Genomic DNA, 23,671 nt, shown 5'->3' with positions numbered 1-23,671 from the left:
CATGAGCCTATGTAGGTTTGCTCTCCAACAAATGATACCAAGAGAACAAAGTCAATTTGATAATATAAGTAAAAATTGGTAAGGGTTTTTTTTATTTATTTTTTTATTGTATGCTCTGAATCATCAAAGTTTGGGTTTTGTGTCCCTTTTTTTACTAAAAAAAAGTGTGGAGCTGCTTTTCCCATAAGAAATTAGTCGTATGTTTTCTACTAAATGGTGTGGACCACACATCATATTACATATTTGCATTGCAGTAGTTTAGGTAGAGGTTCTCTATTCTTTACCTTCCCCTATTCTTTAATTAAAAAACTAAATTACCAGCATAAGTTGTTTTTTGTTTTCCCTGGCCTACTAATAAGTAACAAAAAGTGTAATTTAAACACATTTCTAAGCAGAAAACAAACATTCTGTTAGTATATGATACGTATATATAATCTGTGAATAGGTATAACTGAATAATCATTGTTTTTTGTTTTTTTTAACCTTTTATCAACTTTAAACTTGCTGTAAAAATCAGTCAAAGAGCAATGTTATAAACAATCACAAGTTTTCATCCTTTACAATTTGTATTAGATGGGATAAATCTCAGCATTTGGTAAGGTGCTAATATAATATTAATTTTATAGTATTATTATAAATTGCTATGCATTCTGTTTATCTGATTTATTAATTGTATTCGGTACATATGTACAACCTATCTATTTAAAGCAGCCACTTAGAGGGCAGTTTTACCTTAAAGGGATAGTCTAGTCAAAATTAAACTTTCATGATTCAGATAGAGCATGCAATTTTAAGCAACTTTCTAATTTACTCCTATTCTCAAATTGTATTCGTTCTCTTGGTATCTTTATTTGAAAAAGCAAGAAAGTAAGCTTAGGAGCTTACATTCTTTCAGTATGAGTAGGGATACCACAGGCAAAATCAGCTATTTTAAATGCAGAAAAAAATAAATGTTATATATTTGTAAACAATTTAATACACTCCAGCAGTGCATGCTCTATCTGAATCATGAAAGTTTAATTTTGTCTAGTCTATCGCTTTCAATTTAATTCTGCAATTTATTAACCTAATGGAAAAAATACAGAATTACCACGCAAGTTATACTTTGAATGATACAATCTTCTTAATGAAATATTTATTTAGAGCAAACAGCTAATGTTTCCCAATGGTGTGAGTTTTCTCTCTACCACAAAACAATTCTGAGAGTTAATGAAAAAGAAAATGATTTTTGTGCATCAGACACTATAATCTTCCAAAAGTTTTACCTCTTATTTTTTTCTAAGAAAAATTCAAGCGAGCTTCAGCTCTGTCTTAATGGAAATTTTAAACACAAAATCTGCCCCCTCCCCAATGCACTGATGCAAGCATAACTGAAAAAAATGACTACCACCTTACTCATGGAAGGTTTATTTGTCCTGATATTTCACATTTGAGTGAGAATTTAAATTTTGGCATCAACATATGTTTTATGCCTTTGTATAAAAACAAGAAAATAGAGAGACTCACTCAACTGAAACAGAACAAAAGCTAGAAAAACTTCTGTGCTTGTCCACAAGGCCAGTGCCACTCAGTGTGCATACTCTTTTAGCACATTATGCCTTCTCACAGAGAAAAAATATCCTGTTGCATATCAGTCTGACCCTGCCCAATGATAGTCCAGCACCGAAATACCAGGCAATTCCTCTCTGAACAAGACAAACAACAAACCCCAGACGTACGTTTTGGCCTCTCTTGGGCCTCGTCAGTGAAGTGCAGGTGCATATCTCTAGGGCATGTGTGCAAGGAGTCCACGTCTGATTTCCCCTTTTTACTCTTAGGGAGACCCAAGAGTAATTTGCATAAAAACAAGAAAATAGAGAGACGCACTCACTGAGACAGAACAATAGCTAGAAAAACTTCTGTGCTTGTCCACAAGGCCAGTGCCACTCAGTGTGCAGTCTCTTTTTGCACACTATGCCTTTTCACAGAGAAAAAATATCCTGTAGCATATCAGTCTGATCCTGCCCAATGACAGTCCAGTGCTGAAATACCAGGCAATTCCTCACTTAACAAGACAAACAACAAACCCCAGACGTACGTTTCGCCTCTCTTGGGCCTCATCAGTAAGATGCAGTTGCATCTCTCTAGGGCATGTGTGCAAGGAGTCCACGTCTGGTTTCCCCTTATGCTTTTGTATGCCATTTTTATTTCTTATCTAAAATAGAAATATGTGTTACTGTTTGGCTGCCGTGTATTACAATGCAATGCACAGTGCCTCAGTGGTTAATGTTACCCGTACTATGCACACCAACTAAGGTGCAAATTCATTTTTTTTTAAGTTTTGTTCATTTCTATTTGAACATTAAAGGGATATGAAACCCAAAATGTTTCTTTCGTGATTCAAATAGAGCATGTGATTTAAAAAAACAAAACGACTTTCTAATGTACTTCAAATATACATTTTTTCATTATTTTGGTATCATTTTTTGAAAAACAGGGACGGGCTCATTTCTGGAGCATAATATGGCAGCAGTTTTGCAAGAATGTTATCCATATGCAAGTTCACTAGAGGGCAGCACTATTTCCTGCCATGTAGTGCTCCAGATGCCTACCTAGGTATCTCTTCAACACAGAATATCATGGGAACGAAGCAAATTTGATAATAGAAGTAAATTGAAAATGTTTTATTTGAAATGGTATTCTGTGAATTCTATTATTATAAATTATATTATTATAAATTCTCTTCAAAAGTAATTTAACCGCTTTACATTTCTTAAAATATTAATAGAGAGAAATACCCCCTTCATCTTACATTTGTGTTTCTAAGTAAACTCCCTCTGCAAATGATCTACCTTACACTTCTGTTATTGGGTCCAGCACAAAAGTGAATAGCAATTCTCTGTAAATGTAGGGCATTTCAGTCTGAACTCTGATTCAAGATCATTACAATTTTAAAATACCGTCGTATGTGCTTCTAAACCCTTTGTAATTCTGTACAACAGCATTGTGTTCTATATTCTGTGCTATTTGGGCACGTGGGAATTTGTAATGCAGTTTTACATTTTATTATAATGTCACTAGAAAAATTGTTCCCTCATAGGCACAGAGGCAATGTATTAAAGATACACTCAACACCAGAATTTTTGTTGTTTAAAAGATAGATAATCCCTTTATTACCCATTCCCCAGTTTTGCATAACCAACACAGTTATAATAATACACATTTACCTCTGTGATTACCTTGTATCTATGCCTCTGCAAACTGCCCCCTTATTTCAGTTCTTTTGACAGACTTGCATTTTAGCCAATCAGTGCTGACTCCTAGATAACTTCACGTGCGTGAGCTCAATGTTATCTATATGACACACATGAACTAACACCCTTTAGTGGTGAAAAACTGTCAAAATGCATTCAGATTAGAGGTGGCCTTCAAGGTCTAAGAAATTAGCCTACCTAGATTTAGTGTTCAACTAAGAATACCAAGAGAACAAAGCAAAATTGGTGATAAAAGTAAATTGGAAAGTTGTTTAAAATGACATGCCGTATTTGAATCATGAAAGTTTCTTTTGGACTTGACTATCCCTTTAAGCATGCTATGGAAATTAGCTTAAATGGAGTTGTGTGCTTAAACTACATATTAACAAATTATGTTTTCTTCTAATTAAGAAAAATCTAATTTTCCTATTTAAACATGAGGTTCTTTATATATTCTGGGCTCTCTTTACAGCAGATATATCCACATTAAGGAGTCAAATAAGCCAGCGTGGCTGATTTTTACTCTTGCATTATCAGTCATCCCTATAAGCCTTCAGTTTCCCCTCATCATTTTGTTCCTGATTGGTTCCCTTGTCTTAATTAAGCATTCATTTGTTGTAAATGTTTGGGTTGGTGTTGCAGGATATTTTAAAAATTATGCTTGGTGTTCATTATCTTGTAGGAGTCTTTGCTTTCAGTCTGTTATTTTAATCTGTTGGCAATATATTTCTCTGGTATCTCTATTAAAGGGACAGGAAACCCAAAATGTGTACAATTTAAAAAAAAACATTCCAATTTATTTTATTATTAAATTTACCTTTTTCTCTTGGTTGTCTTTGTTGAAAAGTAGATAGGAAGGTTTAGGCGTGTGCATGTCTGGGGCAATATATGGCAATGTTATAAACTAAATGGCTGCAGTGTTTGCTGCCTCAGATTTGGTGCTCACTTCCTACCTAGGATTCCTCTTCAACAAAGTATTCCACAAGAACAAAGGAAATTTAAAGAGATAGGGAGGTCAAAAAGGAAATGTTCATGGGTGCATTTTAATTTTAAATATAAGCGTTTTTGCAATCTACTTTCATCAGCAAAAGTGCTTCTATTAAATGTTATTGCCGCTATCTGCGGTTTATGCACATGTCCTGTGAGGGCCGTGCACCAGTATTCAAACACAATGCCTGCTCAGAGAGCTAGCGGTGCTGTGTATTGCTTCTGAAGACATCATTTGTGTCTTACTCTCTGAGAAGGGGTGGTGTTTGAATTTATGTCCAAGGCACAGTCAACTCCAAAATTGTTATTGTTTAAAATGATAGATAATCCCTTTATTACCCATTCCCCAGTTTGGCACAGCTAACATGGTTATATTCATACACTTTTTCCCTTTGTGATTACCTTGTATCTAAGCCTCTTTTGACCGCCCCCTGATCACATGGCTATTTATTTATTATCTATTCACTTTCATTTTAGCCAATTAGTGCAGTGTCATCCACAATCCATGGGCGTGAGCACAATGTTATCTATATGGCTCACATAAACTAGCAGTCTCTTGTTGTGAAAAGCTAATATAATAGCATGTGATAAGAGGCCGTCTGTAATGGCTTAGAAACAGGCCGAAATTTAGAGGTTTAAATGTTATAAGGTATATTAATATAACAATGTTATCTATCTTTTTAAACAATAACAATTTTGGTGTTGACTGTCCCTTTAACTCATGTAATGAATTTGTGCTTTGGAAATCAGAAAATGTTAAAATATTAAAAAGTACTACACTGCCCCCTCCTGGCTTCTTTATAATTTCATCCGGCTGGCAACATTTTCTGTGGAGAGCAGTGAAACAGTTGTCAATCCTTCAGTGTATATTATGTGGCTAAAATTGTATTGTGTTAACTATGGAATAATGTTACTTATTAACAAAGCAAAGAGACCTTTAATTTCCTTCTAAATATGATTTATGGATACGTAAACTTAAAGTGACATGGAAATAACAATTAAACATTCATGATTCAGATAGAGAAAATATTTTATAAAATATTCTAATTTACCAGTTATCAAATTGACCTCTTTCTTCTGGTATTGTTGTTACATTATTAATTGTTTTAGCTGATGTCTGTAAATTTAGATATTATAGATGGAAAACCCATTTATATAAAGGGACAGTGTAGTCTTAAAGAAAAACATAATATTTTAATAAAGAATTGTGCAGACACTGACAGCTGGAATTTACACTTGCTGCTCCGTGAACTCAGTCCTATAAGTTCTGTATATAACATGAATGATCTATGTACAGAGCTTATAGGGTTAAGTTCATGAAGTGTAAATTCTAGTTGCCCGGGTTTGCAGCTCCTAATTTACTACTTAGGTTATCTGTGCCATTAGTGTAACTAACAGCAATGGTAAAAGGGCAGGAGGACCTGGGAACATACTTAGCCCTTTACTCCTCTTTATATTGGATAGTAACTACAAAAATGTGCACACCAGATAAAAAGCTACTTCACACACCGCCAGTAATGTCAGCTGTTCTTGTTCTGATTAGGGAATGTAGCAGTTAGGACTGTACTGCCCTCTTCTAATAGCATTGCTAAAACTAAAACATTTAATCTTATGTTTATCTACTTTAGCTACAGAATTTTGCTAAAAATGTTCAGGAGCAGCAATGCACTACTGGGAGCTAGCTGAACACATATAGCGGCTGCACATATGTTGCTCTTATTGACTCAACCATCACCAGCTAGCTCCCAGTAGTGCGTTTCTCTAGGTATCCTTTTCAACAAAGGATAGCAAGAGAACAGAGCAAATTGGATAACGGAAGTATAACGGACAGTTGTTTAAAACTGCAAGCGCTATCAGGATCATGAAAGTTTAATTTTGACTTTACTGTCCCTTTAACAAAAAACAAAACAAAGAACAAACATTTGAACAGCCAAGATATGCCATTCAGAAAAGGTCAGACAGTCAAGGCTGTTGAATTACGTACATTTAAAAATCATATGAAAACTTGTAAGAAAGTTCTTCCTGATGGAGTGACGAGACTTTTAATCCAAAATATCTGATGAATTTTCATGAGACACAGATTAAAAAAAAATAATACTTTTATTCTCTTTAGGCCCATATTGTTTGTTTTGCTGTCAGTTATACAGTTCTATGGTGTATACCTTTTTACTCAAGAGTTAATTTGTGTTCAATTGAATTGTCTGAAGATGGTGTAATACTTTGTTTACCTCATGAGATATTGTTTTTGTAGTTTGGGAATGTATTCAAATAGGTCCTTTTAGGACTAGTATTGTTGGCAACAGTTGACATGTGGAATGCCAATCTCGTGAGAGGAACGTAGAGCAAATCATAGACGTTTTGTCTGCTTTCCCAGAATACTGATAATGCAAATCCTAACTCTGGCAAAGGAAATAGGGATCTACAATTATTAATCTGTATTTCCTTTGACATGTTTTATGAACACCTTATAATTAGCAGTCAATACTCTTCAGGATCAAAGAAACCAGTTTTGATGTCTGAGTAATATTATTTTGCTAAGCCATGAAATTAACTTGATTTTGTTTCTGAAAGGCCAGTTTGAAGTCTGTAGATATTTGGAGCATATGTTTTACACTGTTGAATCAAACACAAATCTGAAATTCACAAGGTGCTATGAAAATACTTGTTAATCATGTCATTACTTTTATGATGTACTTTGGTAGAAATAAGCTAGCCTTAAATCAACAGTTTTTCTTCTTTTTTTTTTAAATAACTTTAAAGGCACAGTCTAATCAAAATTAAACTTTCATGATTCAGATAGAGAATGCAATTTTAAGCAACTTTCTAATTTACTCCTATTTTCATTTTTATATTGTTGTCTTAGTATCTTTATTTGAAAAAGCAAGAATGTAAGCATGGGATCCAGCCCATTTTTGGTTCAGTACCTGGGTAGCACTTTCTGATTGATGTCTAAATGTAGCCACCAATCAGCAAGTGCTACTCATATGCTAAACCAAAAATGGGCCGGCTTCTAAGCATACATTCAAATAAAAATAGCAAGAGAACGAAGAAAAATTAATAATAAGAGTAAATTAGAAAGTTGCTTAAAATTGCATGCTCTATCTGAATCATGAAAGTTTAATTTTGACTAGACTATTCCTTTAATTATCAATTTTAAAGAAAAAAAAATATATGTTTATATATAGTAAAATAGTAAATTAATGATAGCATTACAACTTTTAATCAACAAAGGTTGTTACACTTCACTCGTAAGCAAAAGGCTCTGAAATATTAATGTAATACAATAGCCTTGCAATACAAGGAGAATATTAAAGGGGTATTAAACAGTATGAGATTGAAATATAAAATGTTTAATTATGTCTAGTTATAAAATTTTGCAATATACTTTATTTATTTTATTTTATTTTCCTGTAACTTAAAGGGTCAGTCAAGTCCCAAAAAACCTTTCATGTTTCAAATAGGGCATGTAATTTTAAACAACTTTTCAATTTACTTTTATCACCAATTTTGCTTTGTTCTCTTGGTATTCTTAATTGAAGGCTAAACCTAGGAAAGCTCATATGATAATCTCTAAGCCCTTGAAGGCCGCCTCTTATCACATGCTTTTTATTTGCTTTTCACAACAGGGGAGAGCTAATTCATGTGAGCCATAAAGATACCATTGTGATCACGCCCGTGGCTTGTGGCAGACACTGCACTAATTGGCTAAAATGAAAGTCAATAGATAATAAATAAAATGTCATGTGATCAGGGGGCTGTCGGAAGATGCTTAGATACAAGTTAATCGCAGAGGTAAAAACTATATTAATATAACAGTGTTGGTTATGCAAAACTGGGGGATGGGTAATAAAGAGATTATCTTTTTTTTTTTTTTTTGAATAATTTTTATTGAGGGTTTTTCAAAATGACATCATAAAACCATGACATAAACATAATACAAAACATGGTAGTGATTGTTTTAACAGCAATATGACAGGGAAAGAAAACATAATATGAGTGTCAAAACATATCTGAAACCCTCCTTTTATATTTTTTATAGAATACTGTGAGTAGCTATTATTCCGGGCTATAGTGGTGAAGGATGCTCTAGAAGAGCACTGTAGCTACTAGAGAGACCCAATTTGTCATTTGACTGAATGCTTATTATTCTCAAGGATAGGGTCATGATATCAAGAGCCAAAGAAGGAGCAAGGGGGAAAGTAGGGAAATGTCAGCGGGTAAGCACCGCTTATGCAAATGATTTTTCTATGTATTTAGTTATTTGATGAAAGTACTAGGGATAGCAATGTAGCTAGCTATGGTCACCCATAATGGGGGGGGGGGGAAACCAAGGAAAAGTTAATTGGCTGAGTCAATTATACATTACAAAATAATGTGTGGCGTGGAAGACTAAGCTATACGGAAGCTAATAGATTTACGAATATCCCATATCATATAAGAGGTTTAACAAAGTTGAGAATCTCCCCTAGTTGGACATATTTGTAAATGCCTGGCATAAGGTCAAGGCATATATAAGGTTATTTGAAGTATTCATGTTATAAGAAACAATGAACCTATAGGTAATACACCTTAACCGTAGGTGTCATAGGCCAGATAGATTGAAAGGAGTATGTGGAGGTGGAATTATATAACACAAAGCCTAGTTCGACATTAGCAAAAGGAAAACACTTTATATGGGAGTAACTCTATCTAGTTTGGGAACTCCATTTTGAAGCATGTAAGCGATAAGATTATTAATAACATCACTAAAATATTTGAAGTAACCTAAAACATCTCAGTATTACATAACTTTGTAGGAGAAAGTTGTTATTAGACTAATAAGAAGTAGTTAATATAGAACAGTGGTAGTAGTTATAACTTATGCAAACAAAAAGACTGTTATATCTAGGTGTACCGCATATTTCCTAAAATTAAGTTACTGTCTAGATATCTCTAAAGCTGGGAGTCACCTTTAAAGGAGCGTGTATGCGTAAATCCATTGTAAGGTTAGGACAGCTAAAGGGCTTATCATAAACCTCTACACTACAAGTAAAGATAAATCCATAGGTATTTGCGCCAACAAGTGCCGCTATTATAGTTGTATATTGAGCACTGTATTATATACAGGTAATTTAGTGTAGAAATGAACCTAAATACGCATAATCTTTGCTTAAACAGCAACGTCAGGGAGTAAAGTTTTCTTCTGCGCGCATAAATTTATATTATCTCATTCTATACAAAATGCTATGCTATACTATTAATTAACTGATACCCAAAATTCAATTCAATCATATATATTGGCGCTTCTGACTGCAAGTATAACCAGTATCTCCATATAATAAACCTATCTATGCAAGTATAATATTGAGAAATATAACGTTGTATTAAGTGTCTGGTGGGTGCTATCATTAGAAAAAACAACAAACATAATAATAAAAAATGTGTGAGATTATCTTTTTAAACAACAAAAATATGGTGTTGACTATCCCTTTAACTTTGAAAATTGTTGGTTTTCTAAATTTCATTGAGTTACTATAAAATAATGGGTGCTGTCATGTTTGAACTTTTTTGCCCATTTATCTGTTTCCCCTGCTGAACACAATGAGGAACAGGGCCGGTGCTAGGATTTCTGACTACACAGACGAAGACGCATTTTTCCACCACCAAGAAATTATATACCATTCCATTACTGCTTCTTAACATTAAAATATAGAGATTTGTTAAGCAGATTTTTTTTTTTTTTTTTTTATTATTTTTTTATTGAGGTTGTAAATAATATACATAAAACATAAAACAGAAACCGCCTTTCAGAACTTAAGAATGTTACAAATACATTTGAACAATACATTTCAGTAATGATACAAATCACATTAGATAGGCATATGGAACCTCGATTTTATAATAGATTAGTATAAGTGTCTGACCTATTGAACTCTTAAATTTGAAGCCTGATGGCTTGTAGAAATAGCAACCAACTGAAGGTCAGATAGATATCTCCTTGTGAGCTGCACAAAGAGAAAGAATAAGCGTATGTTATGAGGGGGGGGGGGATATTCAGCGGGTAAGCACCGCTATGAGTATGAGGGGGGGGGTTGGAGTGCGGAGCCATAAAAATGAACACACGTAGATATATCTACAGTGTGGCGTCATAAAAGATATATAATTTAGTGGGATCTCTGTAAAAAAATTAACGGAGACTAAGCTATATGAAATACTGTCGGTGAAGGCTATTCTTCTATTAATATCTTAGTGTGGCTAGGGGTCCATAGAAGAATGCGTCACTAGGGGTTAGTAATATGTACGTATGTTAATGGATGATATGAAAGCATAATAGTGTATTAAGGAGAATTCAGAGCATATGGGTTTGCAATATAACTAGTAGGCTAAATGCTGTAATGGTATTTCTAATCATGTACTTTTTTTTTTTTTTTTTTTTTAAATTAACAACCTTAACTACACCTAAGTGGAGTTTTCAAAAATAGTGATATAGTAGGTCTTCAATGCTATACACGTCCTTGCGGAGAGTTGTAAAACATATTAAGTGAAGGATAAATTCCAGAAGGTTATACCCGAGCACTCTGCCTAGATCAGCAGTAACTGCTTACATATGGAACCTATTGTACTGGTATAACATCAATGCCAGTTAATAAGTAATAATGAGAGTATAATCATATTATACATACTACCTAGGCGTTCTGTTGAGTTAATAACTGTGAGTAGTAATATGTTAAGTTAGGTATGCAGAGCATGAATGGTTGCTGTTAAATAGCGGCAGCTACTGAAATACTATATTACTCTACTCCAGCTATAAGCATCACATTCCAAATTTTATAATTGTAGAGTTAACCTACCTATCTTAGGAGCCCCAGTTTGCTAATTACTAGCCATAAGGATACCACCTATGTGTAATATATGGTATCAACGCAGATATACATAAATTAATATATATCAACGTAGTGTTAAAGGAGCTGACATCATAGTAATGTACAATAGCTAGTGAATACAATACAGCAAAGCTTTTTATCACATATACAAAATGAGACTATATTATGTTCTGTTAGAAGGGACCATTGGGATGGCTATCCCAAAGTACATAAGAAAGCTGTCCCAATGTCTGCATGTAGAGAATCTATGACTATATCAGCCTAGATCTGCTTTAGAATCTACAAAGATGAGACCAAATACTGACATTTGCAACGCAGTGCTTCGAGGATGCTAAGGATGTTATACCTGAGTCAGATAGCTAAGGGTAAAGTGGTACATGAATAGTGTCACGTCTTCATATACTCAGTGTCTTCAGACGTCTATTAACCAGATATTGAATTATAACATCTCCGCCACAGGGTAGTACCTGTTATAGTTGTCTCACGCAAAATATTGAGGTTTGGAATTAGAGGTAATGACAGAGCATATAGGTGTACTGGATAGGTGCTATTCTAGAGTAAGCATTTACGTATAAAGTTTTGTAAGAACTGCAAGCTTATATCTACATACCTAGTACATACATAGGACATTCAAATAGTAGTGTCAAACTTGTTATACCCTAAAACAATAAACATGGAGATTTAGGTGAAGAGCATAAATAGTGGCACACACATGCATAAAGCTTACAAAAGGCTGTGACTTTGGCATAATATACATATATATAAAATTAAAGTAGATTGCAAGAAATGTTACCCTGAAGTATCTATTAATACTACATATCCAAATAAAATATAGGATGGAACTGAACAAGCAAGAATGAACAATAGCATAAAACTGTGTTGGTCATATTACTTCAAAAGGGTACTTATCAAATGAATACTAACTATATGACTAATGAGGTTATTCCCAAACATATCAGCTTTAAATAGGCTAAGTTTACCAGGTTATATATATTACTGGTGCATATGTGCCAGGGCTGGGTAGCGGGTTAATACTTAGGGTAAGTAAGTGCCTCCTACTTTTTTTTTTTATTTATCTTTTCTTTATTGAGTTATATCAAAGGTGTACAGGACATCAAAAGACAAATACAAATACACATATAAAAGGTTTCTCCACAGAAACAAATACAATATACACAAAAAAGTACGAGAAAAAACAAAACAAAAATAGGGAGTAGAATATTGTTCAAGTCTATCAGAGTTACTGCTTTGTTACATAATCTTTCTCTTGGGTCCCTGTATCAATTGAGAACTATGTCGTAAATTTATTTTCCAGAACAGTTAGAGAGTGTCTTACCTAGAAATTCAGGGTAGTGAAGTGTTTTCAATGTCCATCTCTTATGTAGTGAACAACTTAAAGAGTACACGCATATATATATATATGTAGTAATTTCCAAAATATTTGTTTGCCTCGTAACCTCTTGTGTCAGGGCCTGCTAATGTCAAGTAGGCAGATAAGGTAAGTAAGGTAGATAAGGGGTGGGGGGGGGGAAGGAATGCCGCATCCTTGCATGTGGACCTCTTGTTTTGCTATGTTCTAAGGTGATAATGTGATTCCCAAAAAAACATCATTTCTGCAAAATAATCTAGTCTTCCCACTGTATAATAATAAAACCTTTCTAACGCTAAGTTAATTCTCATTTGTGCTAGCCACATTGATAACGTTGGTTCGGATTCTGATTTCCATAGCCTGGGGATTACTTGTTTTGCGCTACATATAGCCAATTGGAAGAGTGTTGTGTGCTGTTTGGAGGGGAATTTGGGAATAACGTGAAATAGATATACTATGGGGTCTAATGGAATATCATAATTCAGCAACTTACATAACTCATCATTGATACTCTTCCAAAAACTTTCTATTTTAGGGCATTCCCACCATATGTGGAAGGGGGTCCCTTTGCCTGTACATCTTCTCCAGCATCTGTCTGACGCCGCAGGGAAGATGAATTTTAGCCTATGTGGAGTAAGGTACCAACGTAGCAAAAATTTATAGTTTGTTTCTAATAAGGTTGCTGAGTGGGCAGATTTCGCTGTATTTTGAAATACTAGTAGCCATTCTTGTTCAGTAAGGGTGTATGGGAGTTCCTTGTGCCATGAGCTGATTGTTGGTGATTTTAAAATCTCTTGAGGTATGAGTAAGAGTTGATATAGAGAGGAGATCATATGCGTCTGTGGGAAGTCTTGAGTGCAATATTTCTCTAGTGTAGTACGGTCTCTTATGATCAGATGTTTGTGTCCATGGGAGTCTATAAAGTGTTTAAGCTGTAAGTATCTTAACCAATTTGTAAAATGTGTGATAGACAGATCTTCTAGGTGTTGTCTGGGGACCAGTTTTCCCTCATCAATTAAAGTGTATAGTGGGAGCAGACAGTCTAAACCACTCGGTATTTTCGGCGTTAAGGACATCCCTATTGGAAAGTCAGCATTAGACAGTGCAGTTGTCAAGGGAGAGGGGATCGTAGATATGTGTTTATGTCTGTGGAGCACGTGTAGCCATACTTCGAATGTTTCTTTTATTATTGGGTATTCTTTAGTCAATAGTGGTTGGTTCCCCTTAGGCTGCCAACAGTATGATCCTAGTTGAACGGATTTAGTGAGGTCATGTTCTAGTGTAACCCAAAGTCTATTATAGTTTAAGGGGAGTGTGCACCAATCTACTATTCTTCTTAGAAATACTGCACTCCGGTATTTAGATAAGTCTGGTACTCCTAGGCCCCCAAATTTTTTTGGTAGGTAAAGGGTAGTTCTGGCAATTCTGGGTGGGCGTTTTCTCCAGATATACGAATTCACTACTGTCTGAAGCCTGGAAACATATGCTTCTGGGAGCGGGATAGGGAGAGTCTGAAATAGATAGAGTATCTTTGGGAGAATGGTCATTTTAGTTACTCCAATTCTGCCTAGCCACGATATTTGTTTGTGTAACCATAAAGACGTGTCTCTATGGATACTGGCCATTAAAGTTTCATAATTCAGATCAATTAGTTTTTGTTTGTCGCTAGTAAGGTAGATACCTAAATATTTTAAAGCTGTCTGTTGTATCTGATAGGGTACATGGGTCTGAAGTTTTTGAATATCTGTGTTATTTAGGTTAATAGGAAGGATTTCTGATTTAGTATGATTGACTGAGTAATTGGAGCATCTGCCAAATTCCACCAGGGAGCTCTGAACCGCAGAGAGAGATGTGAATGGGTGTGTTAGAGTCAACAATAAGTCGTCTGCGTATAGTGCAAGCTTATGGTGGGTGGAGCTTATGTTAAATCCGTGAATATCAGGGTTGCGTCGTAGGTTTGTGGCTAGAATTTCCATTGAAAGGACAAATAGTAAAGGGGATAATGGGCAGCCTTGTCTGGTGCCATTTGATATAGTAAATGAGGTAGACAGGATCCCGTTTACTTTAATTTTGGCCGTCGGGTTAGAGTAGAGGGCAAATATTCTGGAGATGAAACTGTCAGGGAAGCCGAATTTTTTTAAAGTCAAAGTCAGAAAGGTCCAGTCCAGTCTGTCAAAAGCTTTTTCAGCGTCAGTTGAAAGTAGAATAGAGGGTATGTTGTGATTAGTAGCGTACTGCATTAATTGAAGTACCTTTACGGTATTGTCTTTTGCCTCTCTCTGCGGCACAAAGCCCACCTGGTCTGGATGGATCAGCCGGGGTAAGAATCTATTGATTCTGGTGGCTAGGATCTTCGCGTAAATCTTCACGTCTACATTTAGAAGTGAGATCGGGCGATAGTTTGAGGGGATTGTGGGATCTTTACCCGGTTTAGGTATAACAGTCACTATAGCTTCAAGCATGGAATGTGGAAGCTTAGGTTCTTGGTCGATCTGATTAAAAACAGAGAGTAGATGTGGTAGTAACAGGTGTTTAAACTTTTTGTAATAGGAGTTTGTGAGTCCATCAGGACCCGGGCTTTTCCCTGCTTTCAGGGACTGTATTGCTGTATTAATCTCCTCTACTGAGATTGGGGCGGTGAGGGGCTCTAGGTCCTCAGATGGGATAGTAGGTACAGGTATCCGGTCTAAGTACTCAAGACATTGTGCTCTATGGTTCTCTTTATTTCTATTGGGGATCAAATTATAAAGGGCCGCATAATAGCTTCTAAATATCTCAGCTATTTTGTAAGAATCTACTGTGTTGCCTCTGTTCTCATCTTGTAGTGCGGTGATAAAGTGTGTGGCTTGTCTAGTTTTAAGCGCTCTCGCCAGTAATTTGCCAGGTCTATTACCCTCCACAAAAAACTTCTGTCTTAGTTTTAAAGCTTGTGTTTGTGCCTTGTGTTCTAAGAATGTCATAAGGTTGTCTTTAGCTTGTTCTCTTTGGGATTTCAGTGATGTATCTTGGGGGTTCAGTGTATGGGACCTATCAAGCTGTTGGAATTTGTCGGTAAGATCCTGATGGCATTTTTGAAGATGTTTTCTTTGTGTGGCTTTAATTTTTATTATCTCACCCCTTAGAAAGCATTTATGGGCTTCCCACAGAATATTTGGGGCAATGTCCGGAGTACTATTGCTTGAGAAGTATTCAGTTAGTGCTGCATTTATTTGTTGAAAAGTGGGAGCGTCATTAAGTAAGGCGTCATCAAAACGCCATTGGAAGGGCCTGAAAGGAAGGGAAGTCCATTGTGTGGTACATATGACAGCTGAATGGTCTGACCATGCAGTGGGGGAGATATCGGTATGTGTGACTGAGGATATAGTTAGGTGGTCTATGAGGATATAGTCAATGCGTGAATGGGATCGCTTAGATGCTGAATAAAAAGTAAAACTTTTACTAGTAGGGTTGTGAACACGCCATGGATCGTGTACTCCTAGCAACAGTAGGTCATCTCTAATAGATTTAAGCGCTTTTTTCGATAATTGGGTTTGGGTTGTTGAACTGTCTAAAAGTGGGTTTAATGGTGTATTAAAGTCGCCCCCTATAATTAATGAACCTTTGTGGAAAGCTAGAATTTTATTAAAAATGTTGCGGAAAAAGGTTGCCTGGTGGGTGTTGGGAGCATAAACATTGACTAACGTGGTTGGTTTGCCATATAGCAGGCCCAGTATGGCCACATATCTCCCCTCATTGTCCCTTTCCACTTGCTGCATATGAAATGGTAGTGACTTGTGTATTAAGATACTGACTCCTGAGATTTTTTTATCTGGATGGCTACTATGATAATGGGTGGGATATAGGGTTGTGAAAAATTTAGGTTCCTGTTCTTTCAAGTAGTGGGTTTCTTGGAAAAATAATATATCAATTTGCCTATGTGTAATGTCAGCAAAAGCTACCCGCCTCTTGTGGGGATTGTTAAACCCTCTAACATTCTGTGACATGAATCTAACCTGTTTTCTGCTTGTCATAGCTCAGCGAATACCCAGGGCTGACCTATGGGGAGATGCAGTAGGGAACCTTATAACTCTGATCCTATCATGTTGATAAAGAGGAGTTCTCGTTAATGTTATGGTGTGGATAAACCTCACGTTAAGCAGTATAGCATGTCTCTGTATCCTGTGGAAAAAAACAACAAACAAACAACAAAACAACAATATAAACTTAAACAAAAACAAGTGAAATGACATAAAATGTCACTCAATAGGGAAAGAATAGCCTATCCCATTTTATATTAATAAACATTTAGAGAACTAGGTAGTCGTATGCGATGTAGCAGTCAATAAGTTCTTTCTCTTTAGATCTTTAACAAGTAAACCATTTTTGGAACTTAAACATTTCTGACTATAATGAAAAAGAGAGGGCCAAATGTTCATCTTGGTCTACCTCTGCAAAAAGTGTGAATCTACCTCACCCAGCTGTAGAGTTGGATCTTCAGGTGTTATCCGAATTTAGAACCTCCTGCATCTTCCCAGTCTTACTGGGTCTTTGTTTTTGCCAAGGTGGTTTTAGTGGTCTCGTGTGGTTCATTGGATCGGTGTATTCAGGGTTACCACTGGTTGCCACAGAGGGTGGGGGGTCCAGCCCCAATGTTACACATGTTTCTGAGATTTCCTCTGGTGTTTTGCAGATGTGTTTTACTCCTTTATAGGAAATGTTGAGAAAGCAGGGGAACCCCCACCTATACGGGATAGCTTTGGCTCTGAGCATAGATGTTAGTGGTTGGAATTCCCTGCGTCTCTGTAAAGTGCGGGGGGCTAGGTCCGCAAATATTTGCAGGTGGAAATTTTGGAAGGTTATGTCCTTAATCTGTCTAGCCGCTTTAAGTATTTCTTCTTTCGTTTGATAGCTTTTAAGTCTAAGGACCACGTCGCGTGGTGGAGCTTGATCTGCCGGTTTAGGCCTGAGCGCTCTGTGAGCTCTATCTATATCCATGTCCACTTCGGATGTGGAGCCCAGTAGTGATACAAAAAGGCCTTTCAGGAACTCAGGGATGGTGTTTGGTAAGACAGATTCTGGAATCCCTCTAACGCGTAGATTCTGGCGTCGTTCCCTGTTCTCCAGGTCCTCTAGTTTGTCCTGCAGCTGCATGATTAACAAGTCGTGTGTCTGTGTGGTAGTTTGCAATGTGGATATCTCAGATTGGTTAAATTCTACATCTTCCTCCAGCGTTTCAACCCGATTTCCCACTTCTGTGATATCTTTTCTCAAGCTGGCCATTTCTTCTTTGATACACTCTCTGACTTTTACCACAATATTGTCTAGGTCATTCTTAGAAGGTATGGTAGCCAGGAACGCTTTAGAGAGCTGGACTGGGGTGTCTGTGTCGCTATACTCACTGCTTGATGCAGATGCTGTGGGTTGTTGTGAAAGTTCTGCTGTCAAACTAGGAGGTTGGGTGTCTGACATTTTAAAAAAGGAGCTCACCGAGCTGCGTGCAGCAGCAGGTTTTTTAATGTCTTTGCCTACTTTTGATGCTCTCTTTGGTGACATCTCTGTTCCTCTATAATAGGTATTTGCTGGTTTAGTAAAATTTTCAGTAAATCTGTAGATGAGTAAAGGGTATTTTATGCAGGGTTTTCTCAGCATCTAGTGCTGGTGGGTACTATAGAATCTCCCCCACGAAGTGGGCTGTGATCAGGTTAAGAAGTGTCCGTTACATCTCTGTAGGTTGTAACCTAGATAGTGTGATCTACCAGTTGATACTTAATTGTGTCATCACAATGTGGCTGCAAGTGAATTAAGCTTTCTAGTTCTTAGCTCCTTGTGTTGCAGTACCCCACCATTTGTATTTTGCAAGGAGTCCCCAGAAGCTTCATCTGTGCTTTTTTGTTTTAAACCCCCATCGGCTACTGCCGCAATTACCTTTGGTCAGTTTTTGTCCGGTTAAGTCCTGGATCGTGTATTACCCTTTACCACTGCTGCTTTGGCCTCATGCGTAGCTGAAAATTTACAGCCGTGTGGAAAAAGATGGCCGCTGTTGGTTAGGCCTTATTGCAGAGCGCTATTGAAGTCAGCGCATTTATGTCTCCTGAGACTTTATTGTCGCCTAGTTTTGTCCGGTATCTGGTCCACACCGGTTTACGAGTGGCTACAAGGCTGCTGTTGGTTTTCTGCTTTGCGCCTCATGAAGATATGGGCATCGGCTCCCGGAGCTCACACTAGTGCGCGGCCATTACTCTCGACGGCCGGCTCCGCCCCCCGTGCCTCCTACTTTACACACACATATACTGCATTACAAAGTATAACATAAGGTATAAGTTACCATAGGGAAGTCCTTATAAATGATCTCCCATATGTCTTACGTAGATGTAAATTTAAACTAAAAGAGGAGGTCACATGAGCATAACTGTTGTACATTCACTTGGCAAGCTATCCACTATATTAGTCACATTAGAACCTTAGCGACAACATTTACAGATAGGCAATAACTAACAAAAGGAGTATGGTAAATTATATGATATGGGGGCATATAAGAGAGTTAAGCATGCAAAATAGGGTGTGGCATATTTGCTACCACAGAAGCGATATCTTATATTTTAGTAAAGGATTGCACAAAAGAGTGCAAACATACATACAAATATAGACAGCAACTATGGGGGCATCTAAGAGTGCTAAACATGTAAAATAGGGTGTGGCGTATTTGCTAGCACATAAGCAATATCTTATACTTTTGCAAAGAATTGCACAAAAGAGTACAGACATACATACGAATATAAACCATATCATATATGCTTAAGTATGAACCCTCCTATGCTTTACCTCCATGTTTTTAAAATTATTATGCACCAGTGTTTCATGAAAAGAGATATATGAGGTGCCAACAGCATGTTTAGTGCACATTTAAGTCTTTCAAAGTTAGGAACCAATGTCTTACGATTTGCATGTATGAAGGTGATAAATAGCCATGGAACTCAGGAAAAGATACCAATATCTGCTCTGACAGTTCCAGAATCGGATCCAAAGTTCATCCTATACCTGTTTTCTTCAGGTGTCTAACCTGTGGATAAAAGAGTAGATCTCCTAATGACCGAAGCGCCCCACAGTTAATGCCCCGACTACAATATTCAGCGCTTGCAAGTTGAGGGGAAGAGGACTCCCATTCTGAAAGAATACAAGCAGGAATCTGCGCCATGAACTTGCATTCAGAGCTCAGCATAAGAAGAGTGTCCCTCCGTGTGAGCGTTAGAAATATAAGAGCTGAGTCAATGTCAGTCACCTCTGAACTCCCGCCGCACTCACCCGCACCTTCCAAAAGTTCGAACAGCACAAGTATTAATCCTGCTTGAGAATTTAAGTAGTGAGAGGAGGAGAACTGAAGGTTTCGCCCGGTATCAATCCAGATGGGGTTTGTGGTGTCTGCGATTGCAGCCGCAACGCAAAATGGCGCCTCAGGATACAGCGGTAATGGGTCTCCACTTGCTGTCTCCTGCTGCGTGCTAGTTAAAACACGAGCAGGTAGTTCCTCCTGAGAGTGTCGGTATAGTTGTCTAGCTGGTTGCGGGGCTTCCATCTGATTTTCCTCATGGGTGCCAAAGGCGGTCAGGAGATCAGCGCCATGTTTATTGCGCATTTCAACAAGGGTAGCCTTTAAGCCGAGGAAGTTTCTGTCGGCTTTGTTGCTCAAGTCCTCTAGTAAGGTTAGAAGGGTTGCTGAGACCTCCTCCATTTTGAGAATAGAAATGAATATTCAGCAAGGTGAGGGTCTAGGCGTTAGACTAGTCCGACCTACTGGTTTCAGAGAATCTTGATAGGGTGATCCCCTATTCGGGTGTAACTGGCAGGAATTCTTCTATATTAGCTGGGATAACTATAATCCATGTCCTAGAGCTATGCCAGAGTCAAGGTGTAGGTTATTTGAGCATTTAGTATGCCATAAAAGATAGTTTTAGCACTTTGTCTTCAGGAGCTTTTTCATAGCACGTCTTGTTAGCTTGGCGGTTAGCTCCGCCCCCCCTAAGCAGATTTTTTAAGCAGCATCCGATAACTATTTGATTAATTATGTGTTTTCTGTTGTCAAATTATTGACTGTTAATCTAATTTATTATAACTAAAATAGCTATAATGGTTAATGTATGCATGGCATAATGTTCCAAAGTGGTGGCTCTGGACAACATAGAAAATCAGTGGTGGCTCTGCATAATGAATGAAACTGTGGGGACAATATAAAAAAAGCACAAATCTGGAAGCAGGATTTCTTATTTTCTTTTCCCCCCATTATATCTAGACAAATTCTAACATGTCTAACAAGAAAATGTATCAAGCTGCAGGCAGACAAGTTCTCAAGTAGAGAACTTTTCCACCTCTAATCGCCTCTTGGCAACATTTAAAACTGCAGAAGAGCTCTGTTGTTCAATCCTGTCCCCTGCTCTTGGGCAACCAAGTGTGTGAGAGCAGGGCCTGTCAGTCACCCTGAACAAGCAAGTTTCAGGTGATTTATCTCTGCCATAAAATGCTTCTTAAATTTGTGGTTACAAACTCACTTGCAAGCCTGAACTGCAAGTTCTCAGAAGCTGCAAGTGCATTTTTATACATTTTTAAGCCCTACAATAGATCATATTCATTTGCAATGGATTACTGGTGAGTTTTAGCCAATGAAACTCACACTTATTTTGGACACGTATCACTGTATAGTGATGATGATAAACATTTATAGACTAATAAATAAAAACATTCTGCACTATATGATAATGCAAGGCATCTATACACTACACTAATAAATGTGCTGCACTGTATAATAAATACAGAGTACTTGAATTATGAAAGAAAACATTTGGGTTTTATGACCCTTTTAAAGTCTATGGGGATTTTTGTAGATGAATAATTTGATAAGCTTTTGTAAAGGATTGTGATTAACTCCCCCGGCTTGTATGTTCTCAATACCTACCATACCTTTTCTCTTTTTCTTTGGTCATTATTGATATTGTCTGTTATGTTGGTTCACTTTATTCCTTTAAATTAAAATAAGCTTTTATATTGTTCATCGGTGCTTCTCATTTTCCTCCTTTAGTATAAATATGAGTTTCATTTAGATTCCTCTAAAAAGTGATTATAGCATTTCCTGTACCTCAAAAATCACACAAACCCCATGTTGTTGTTACTTTTAACATTATGGGGTTGATTCCAATTTCTCCAATACTGTTTATAAGCATTTTTGGCTCCCAATCTGTGTTTTTCAAGTTCTGAGCTATCACAAGTGATGATTAACGCCATTTACGTTTTGGGAAAAGTTTGGATCGGATTGAAGCGAATAGCGGGAAAGTCATCCATAGAATCAAAATCATCAAATCTGGATTTGGCCCAAATGCTCATTTTGCCTAAGAGGTGATAGCTGTGCAGGATCTATATTTTTATATAAAACAGAAATTACTTCCAATTTGTAGTACTTTATTAATCCAAAATGTTTTATATGTTATAAAGCTAAATTAAATGATCTAATATAATATGGAACTTATTATTATCAAAATACATTCAATGCATTCATCCAAAATTCCATATTTCTCCGGGTTAAAAAAATGAACTTAAAATGTAAAAAATTTATATCTGTATTAAAAAAAAAAAAAAAAAAAAAAAAAGTTTTAACAGGAATCCATTTGTTTAAAAAAAATGTATAAAATGGTATTAAAATGGATCATTAGAAACCATCTTAGGGTAGTAGAGCTTTCTATTCACCGGGTAAAAACTCATTAAAGGGATATAAAACCCAAATTTTTGTTGTTGAAGAGATACCTGGGTAGGTGTCTGGAGCACTGCATGGCAGGAAATAGCGCTGACATCTAGTGAGCCTCTGGCAAATGGATAACATTCTTGCAAAACTGCTGCCATATAGTGCTGCAGACACATTCACGCTCCTGAGCTTATGTCCTTACTATTCAGCAAAAGATACTAAGAGAATGAAGAAAATTTGATAATAGAAGAAAATTAGAAAGTTGAATATTTATCTGAATCATGAACAAAAATATGTGGATTTTGTGTTCCTTTAATAATCTGCATTGCAATCATATGTTTAAGTGCTCCTTAAAGGGCCATAATACCCAAATGTTTAAACACTTGAAAGTGATGCAGTATAGCTGTTAAAAGTTGACTAGAAAATATCTCCTGAACATCTCTATGTAAAAAAGAAAGATATTTTACCTCAAAAGTTTCTCAGTAGCCACCTCCCATTGTAAAGGATTTCTAAGCAGCATTTTAGTGTTTCTGTCCTGGGACAGCTTAGGGGTTCAGCCTCGTGCACTCTCATGTTATTTCCCTATTCAGTTTAAAGGAAGTTTACAATGAAATCTCATGAGAGTTAAGTCAAATCTCATGAGATCACAGTAAAAGAGTTCATGACCTCACCACCGTTGATGCTGATTGGCTGCTGTTCATTTCTTCATTATTTTTTTTTGTACCTGCAGCTGAGTATAACTTTTTACACAGAACTTACTCTGCTGAGCTGAGGAAATTGTGAGGTAAAATATCTTCCTTTTTTACATAGAGATGTTCAGGTGATATTTTCCTGTCAGCTTTTTACAGTTATACTGCATCAGTTTCAAGTGATTTAGCATATGAGTATTATGTCCCTTTAAATCTGTTTATTGAATAGATTGCTAGCCTTATACAAGCAATAAAATCTAATCTATTACCGATATAGCACTGGAGGACATGTTCTCTAATAAACTGTTACCAGAATGCTGTTTGACCCGTAAGGCTTGAAGAGAAGGAGTTGCTCACAAAGTAAAACCGCCCAGCTACAACTGACTGAGCCTCGCAGGCCCAGCATAGATTAGAATCCAGCTACCTCCATATTTCTGACAGTGTCCTCCTAGGACACATCTAATTCAGCACACTGATCCTCGCAGTCAAGCATGGATTAGGATCCAGACATATCTTATTTAAAGGGACAGTCTAGTCAAAATTAAACTTTCATTATTCAGATAGGACTTGTAATTTAAATCAACTTTCCAATTTACATTTATCATCAAATTTGCTTTGTTCTCTTGGTATTCCTAGTTGAAACTAAACCTATGTAGGCTCATATGCTAATTTCTAAGCCCTTGAAGGCTGCCTCCTGCCTCTTATCACATTATTTTTTTAATTACTTTTTACAACAAGAGACTGTTAGTTCATGTGGGTCATATAGATAACGCTGTGTTCAAGCACGGGGTGTTATTTAAGAGTTAGCACAACACAATACTAAA

General features: G+C 36.7%; 1 protein-coding gene across 1 annotated transcript in view; it reads left to right on the top strand.

Annotated features, from left to right (window-relative positions):
* Positions 1–23,671, top strand: part of RMDN2 (regulator of microtubule dynamics 2) — a 390,609-nt gene that overhangs the window by 33,372 nt on the left and 333,566 nt on the right. The window lies entirely within an intron of this gene.

This window comes from Bombina bombina, chromosome 4, assembly GCF_027579735.1.
Source record: "Bombina bombina isolate aBomBom1 chromosome 4, aBomBom1.pri, whole genome shotgun sequence".
In the NCBI taxonomy this organism is placed as follows: Eukaryota; Metazoa; Chordata; class Amphibia; order Anura; family Bombinatoridae; genus Bombina; species Bombina bombina.
The sequence above is the reverse complement of the archived record's forward strand: the minus strand, read 5'-3'. Positions and strand labels throughout refer to the sequence as shown.